This window comes from Rhipicephalus sanguineus, chromosome 1 (assembly GCF_013339695.2).
Source record: "Rhipicephalus sanguineus isolate Rsan-2018 chromosome 1, BIME_Rsan_1.4, whole genome shotgun sequence".
NCBI lineage: Eukaryota > Metazoa > Arthropoda > Arachnida > Ixodida > Ixodidae > Rhipicephalus > Rhipicephalus sanguineus.
Window position 1 is genome coordinate 186,527,397 of NC_051176.1, and position 7,095 is coordinate 186,534,491.

Consider the following 7,095-nt stretch of genomic DNA (forward strand, 5'->3'; position numbering starts at 1 on the left):
GACCGACCTACGCCACGACCTAACTGCAACGCAAGACGACGACTAGCGACCCTTCGACGTTCTATCGAGCCACAGCATCACAGCCCCGTCGACAGACGGAGCCGCATTCTGTCATCCAGTTTACCGTTCCCACGAAGCTGAAGAAAGTTAGGACAGCCTGGGAAGCCCCGAAATCCGGACAGCATGGAGATCACCTCTAACCCCGGAGGGAATTCTGCACAGCAACTCACCATTAACAACGGGTTTATCCCGCGAACTTCGTAATCCTGCCGCGTTGCTCGAGAGATGTCATCCTTGTATGACTTCTTAGGCCTTCATGGGGCAATCATCGACCTGAGGTCTAAGTCAATACACTGTCCACGGAAAAGCACTACCGCCGCACACTCCCAAGAAAGCACGCCTTGAATGTGCTGGAAGACCAGGTCACCATTCCCCTCTCGCTCCAGCGTCATCATTTCCGTCGGCACTCAGAAATCAGCAGACCTGGAGGCGTTGTTGAAGGCGACCAGCACCACTTGATTAACCGCAAGATTTGCGTCGCAAAGGAGTAGCAGAGTGCTGGCAGGGAAAGCAACAGTTATGCTCACGAATTTTCAGCAACGAGTACAAGCACGTGAGCAAAGGCACGACGGTCGCCTACATCGAAGAATCGTAGAAGCCAGCAATGCTTTCGGCCTCACCGATTCTCCCGAGCCTATCCGACGAATAAAGCGCCGCAACAACAGCTTTCGACATCAATCCCAGCCTTCAGACACAAACAAGAACAGCTCAAAACCCTGCTCTTGCAATACAAGGACTGCTTTTCGTCGTCGTCAAGAATTCGGCAGACTCCCGTGGCAAAACATCGCATCATAACAGAGGAAAGCGCCAGACCACTCCGTCAAGAGCCCGTACAGAGTTTCGACGCGAGAACGCGAGGGCCGTGAAGAAACAGGTCGACGAAATGCTACGCGACGACATCATCCAGCCGCGAAGAGTCCGTGGGCATCCCCGGGGTGCTATGAAAGAAGGATGGACTCTACGTTTTTGCGTCGATTATCGTCGCCTGAACAAAGTCACGAAGAAGGACGTGTTATCCCCTTCCCCGAATAGACAACCCTATCGCCTACACAACGTGATACTTTTTTTAAGACGATGCTGACAAATACCCTATTGGCAGAGACGAGAAGACCGCTTTTTTTAAACAGTGCCTGTTCGAGGTGGTCATGCCCTTTTGTCTTTGCTCGGCACCTGCGACTTTCAAAAGGTTATGGATACAGTACTGGCCGGCTTGAAGTGGCAGACGTGTCTCGTGTACTTGGACGACGTCGTTGTGTTTTCCTCAACTTCGACGAACACCTTCGGCGCCTTGAAGTTGTACTTCAAGCAATCAAGACCTCCGGACTCACCTTGAAGCCTGAAAAGTGCCGCTTCGCGTACGAGGAGCTCTTGTCTTGGGTCACGTATCAGCAAGGATGGTGTTCGCCCGGACCCGCGGAAAACAGCTGCCATCGCTGACTTCCCGACGCCCACCGACAAGAAGGCCGTACGCCGTTTTCTCGGCTTGTGCGCCTATTACAGACGTTTCGTCAAGGAATTTTCACGGATCGCCGAGCCACTGACGCAGCTCACGAAGGCCGACGTCGAATTCAGGTGGGAAACGTCGCAAGTTCAAGCATTTCAAGAACTGAAACGACGCCTGCAGACGCCTCCCATACTTGCGCATTTCGACGAATACGCGATACGGAAATCCACACCGACGCAAGCAGCGTAGGACTCGGCGCCGTCCTTGTGCAAAAGACCGACGAATTCGAAAGGGTCATCAGTTATGCTAGCCCGTCGCTATCAAAGGCGGAAATCAACTACTCCACAACAGAAAAGGAGTGCCTGGCCATCGTCAGGGCTTCATCGAAGTTTCGCCCCTACCTCTACGGCCGGCCCTTCAAAGTTGTGAGCGACCACCACGCCTTGTGTTGGCTAGCTAACTTGAAGGACCCTTCAGGTCGCCTCGCACGGTGGAGCCTACGACTTCAAGAATTTGACATAACCGTCGTTTACAAGTCCGGAAGAAAACACTCCGACGCTGACTGCCTGTCCCGCGCCCCCGTCGACCCACCGCCGCAGGACGACACTGAGGATGACTGCTTCTTGGGAACCATAAGTGCCGAATACTTCGCCGATAGACAGCGAGCGGACCCAGAACTCAGGCGCCTTGTGGAATACCTCGAGGGCAGGACCACCGTTGTTCCCAAGGTATTCACGCGAGGACTGACGTCGTTTTTCTTCCGCACGGTGTTCTCCTTAAGAACTTCTCGCCGCTTCGAGCCGATTCCCTTCTCGTAGTGCCCTCGACATTGCGATCCAGAGGTCCTCCAGGCTCTGCATGACGACCCGACGTCTGGACACCTGGGTGTTTCTCGCACGCTCGCAAGAATACAGGAAAAGTACTACTGGCCGCGCCTTGTCGCCGACGTAACTCGCTACGTCAAGACCTGCCGGGACTGTCAGCGACGCAAGACACCGCCGACTAGGCCAGCCGGACTTCTGCAGCCTATCGAGCCACCTCGACGGCCGTTCCAGCAAATTGGGATGGACTTACTGGGGCCGTTCCCGACGTCCAATACCGGAAACAAATGGATCGTCGTAGCTACCGACTACCTCACCCGCTACGCCGAGACAAGGGCCCTACCTAGAGACAGTGCCGCCGAGGTAGCGAAGTTCTTCGTTGAGAACATCCTCCTGCGTCATGGCGCCCCAGAGGTCCTCATCACCGACAGAGGTACGGCGTTTACTGCTGACCTAACTCAGGCAATACTGAGATACAGCCAAACAAGCCACCGCCGGACCACAGCGTACCACCCACAGACCAATGGCCTCACCGAGCGGCTAAACAAGACCATCGCCGACATGCTGGCCATGTATGTCGACGTCGAACACAAGACGTGGGATGCCATCCTTCCGTATGTGACCTTCGCATACAACACGGCCATGCAAGAAACGACGCAAATGACGCCGTACAAGCTGGTCTACGGAAGGAGCCCGGCAACGACGCAATGCTACCAACCGCCACCGACGAAGACGACCTCGACGTAGCCGCCTATTTGCAACGCGCCGAAGAAGCTCGACAGCTCGCCCGCCTGCGCATCAAGAACCAGCAGAGGGTCGACAGCCGTCACTATAATCTTCGACGACGCCACATGGAGTACCAACCCGGTGACCGTGTGGGGGTCTGGACGCCGATACGCCGACGTGGGCTCAGTGAAAAACTTCTTCGGCGATACTTCGGGCCATACAAGGTGCTTCGACGTCACGGCGCTCTTGACTACGAGGTCGTCCCGGACGGCATTACGAACCTCCAGCGACGCCGCGCACGACCTGAAGTCGTCCATGTCGTGCGCCTTAAGCCGTTTTTTGCGCGTTAGCGACCCTGGAGACTCTACTTTTTCCTTTGTTGTAATTTATTTGTATATGCACTTGTTTTTTCCTTTCCATATTCTGTTGCAAGCATCGAGACGATGCTTTTTCAGAGGGGGGCAATGCCACGCCCGCTTTGCTTTTATTTTGATGTGTTCGAGTTTGACCAGCAAGGACTGTTATCAAACGCTCGACGCTGGCCCCGAAGCAGTGTTCGAGAAGCTTCACGATTCTGGTAGATCGTTTTGTTAAGATTGCGCGCGCACGCGAATGTTCCAGCGTTGTCGAGAGATAACGCCGCCACCAGCGATATTGCTGGAAAGTTCCATAGCACCTGTAATAATGCCGACGCGCTTGACCGATTGTCAGTGATCGACGGACGACGCCCTCTTCGCCGCTATCATTGTACAGCGTGTATTGCTGTAGTTCTATTCTGATTTTCCGGCCACAAGTTCGGCCAAATAAACAGTTTCATCCTGCAACGCCGACTGCTGTCTTCGTCGACGTCACGACCACGTGACAATATAATATTGGGATTTTCTGATATATGGATAGTGTTGTTTCTTGAATGTGTTTATGCCACTTTAGTTGGCTGTCGAGGTAGACGCTGAGAAATTTCGTCTCATTAACCCGTTCCAAAGGAAAGCCGTTGAACTTCAACGACGTAGTGTTCATTAATCGGGTGTTTTACTGCTGCCGGTTACTGCTGCCGGTTCCTGAGATACGTGCTAATTAGGCTTAATGGTGCTCCACGAATGCCATACCTTTCAAGCTTTTGCAGCAGTATGTCGTGGTTCACAAGATCGAAAGCTTTGGTTAGGTCCATGAAAATACCCATAGTTAATAACTTTCCATCTATGTTTATTTTTGTTTTTTCTATGATGTTAATTACGCTGTTACAGTCGACTTTCCTTTTAGATATCCGTATTGTTCTTTAGCATAAATGTTCTGGGCTGTGAAATACTTGTCTAGTCGGGTAGTGTTACCTTCTCAAAAACCTTAGAAAACGGGCCAAACCGGATATGGTCGGTAATTTGACATATTTAACTTATCTCCTTTCTTAAACACAGGCACAACCTTGGAAATCTTTAATAGCGTCGGAAATGATCCCAAAGTGAACATTTCATTAATGATATGTGATAGGGGTTCACAAATTATAGTCGAACAATGCTTTGGCAGTGATACTGGCACCAAGTCTAGACTCATTGAAGAAGTGTTCTTTAACGCCAAAATTACACTTCTCACTTCATGGAGATCGGTGGGCCTTAGAAAAAGAAACTGGGAAAAGTTGCTTATTGTTGTCGTGTCTTCTCGTGATTTATGTGAATCACTTACAACTAAATTATTGGTTAGTGTCGTGAAGTAGCTGTTGAAGCTTTCAGCAATGATAGAGGGGTCACTTACTATTGTGTCATTTACCAGCATTCCACATTATAGCGTTTGTGTTGGTCGTGTTTAGGACGGTGTTTATCACTTTCCATGTAGCGTTTGAGTCACCATGAGCTTGTGTAACTTTAGCGTGAAAATAATTTCGTTTAGAAATCATGATTAGGCTTTCAAGTTTTTTCTTGTATGTCCTGTACCTGTTTTTAAACTGATATTGTGTGGTTTCCGTTTTTAATTTCCTATTACATGTTATCCATGTGATTTATCGACTTTAAAATGCCAGGTGTTAGCCACAGTTTTCGCTTTATGTTTTTTTTCGATACCACAGGAACACGTCACCTAGTTTTTTAGAGCTATTAAATATCTTCATGAACTGTTCATTTTTTTTGTCAGTGGTATCCGCTGAATACATAGAGTGCCATTTTCCTTCAATTAGGGCATTAAAAATGATTTCATGATTGTATGTTATTCGCTTCTGTGGAATACATGACTGATTAAGAAAACTTGGTAATGGCTAGTTGGTTAGACATGATCAACGTTTTTTGCGCAAACTTTACAAAAATGAAGTGAAGACGGAGATGAAGGACATACAAAACACATCAGCGCAAACTAACAACTGTTTAATGCGGAGATGAACATGAAATATATACAGTGACCCCATGTGTGACTGATTACTCGATGGCATGGTTGCGAAGACAGGCAGATGATCAATATGTCAGATGCCAGTGTTCCATTAGAGAACTTCATGTCTGATATGTTTGTGATTATGTGATCTAATGTGCTCTGTCTTGAGTTAGTAATGCGTGTTGGCGATTTGACTAACTGTTGTAATCCGTACTCGTTAGCAAGTCTGTTTAGTCATAAATATCGGTTCCATTAACATCAATGTTGATATCACCATAAAATTATCTGAGTGTTCTTTATGTTCTTATTAAGCCACTTGTTAAGCAAAATAACATGAAATAAAATCTAAACAGATGACAGCACCGAGGACAACCTAAGGCTATCGTGCAAGTTCACCTCCCTCAAAAGCCTACATGTGCGGTGTGTGCCAAGGTAAAGGAAGTATAACACAATGTCCGCCTCAGGAAGCAGTGTGGATGGGCAGAGCTATGGAGCTTTGCCACTGCCTGTAGTGCTCATCTTACAAAACCTAAAACATGCATCACTGTATGCGACATTGGTTTTCAGAAGCGATCATACTAATGAAGAAACGGATCTCAATAACTCAAATAATAAACACTTGTTACGACAAATCAAAGAACAGTTTTTGCAAGGGTTGACTTCTGGCTTTGTTCATGTGACATATTCTTAATGTGTAGTGCAGAAACTTTTTACAATTTCTGCCCTAGACACTAAAAAAAATAGGCACAGACGTCATGTCTATCAGTCCTATGCATAGAACTGTATCACAATTTCTATATCACTACAGGCGCGATAATCGGCACCCTGATGTACCTCTCACTGCAAAATAAAAATAATGCTCTGCACTTTGTACTAAAATACTTTTATTTATTTGCAGAAAAAACAGCTACGAAGGATCACTGCTGTTGGCATCCAGTGCATACTTTATTTGTACAGGGACTTTTATAGGACGAGCAATGAAATCACACCAGCATACACAAACCACCGAGCAACGAATTCACAACAGCATACACAAACCCACCGAGCAACGAAATCACACCAGCATACACAAACACACCAACGTACGAGTGATGCACTCGCCACGCATCTGCAAACCTGACCTGTTCAATAAAACGACTTATTAAGCAACAGCATGCAAATAACTGTTTATCAGTTACAAGTCATTGTCTGTCTTTCTGCCCTTTTGTTTCTTTTTTTCTTAATTGTTTACCAAATGCTCAGCTTTTTGTACAACCAAAGTGTGCTGCCAAACATTGGGCGATGTAATGATACAGCCAGATGCAAACAAAGGGAATAGCTGATCGCTGCACAGGGTGTTGCTTGATTTTTCAGACATAACACATGCGTGATGCTGCAAAAGAAAAAATGTGGCAGCCATGAAGAAACCTACCCCGATACAGGCTGTTACTATGCTTCCACAAAAGTTATGCCAGCGGTGGAAGTGCATAGTTTACTGTGGTATATGGCTCCCAAAGTGAGCCCTTGGGAGCCATATACAGCAACTCGAAGAATGTGGAGCCCAGTGAAAATGCGATATTGCCCAAGCGCACACAATTATGCATGACAGCACCGACAGGTCTCCATACCACATTATGTGCGAGTGCACACTGGATTAAATTGTCTCAAGAAGCATTGAGAAAGGCAGGAGACGTGACGGAACCGTTCAAATAG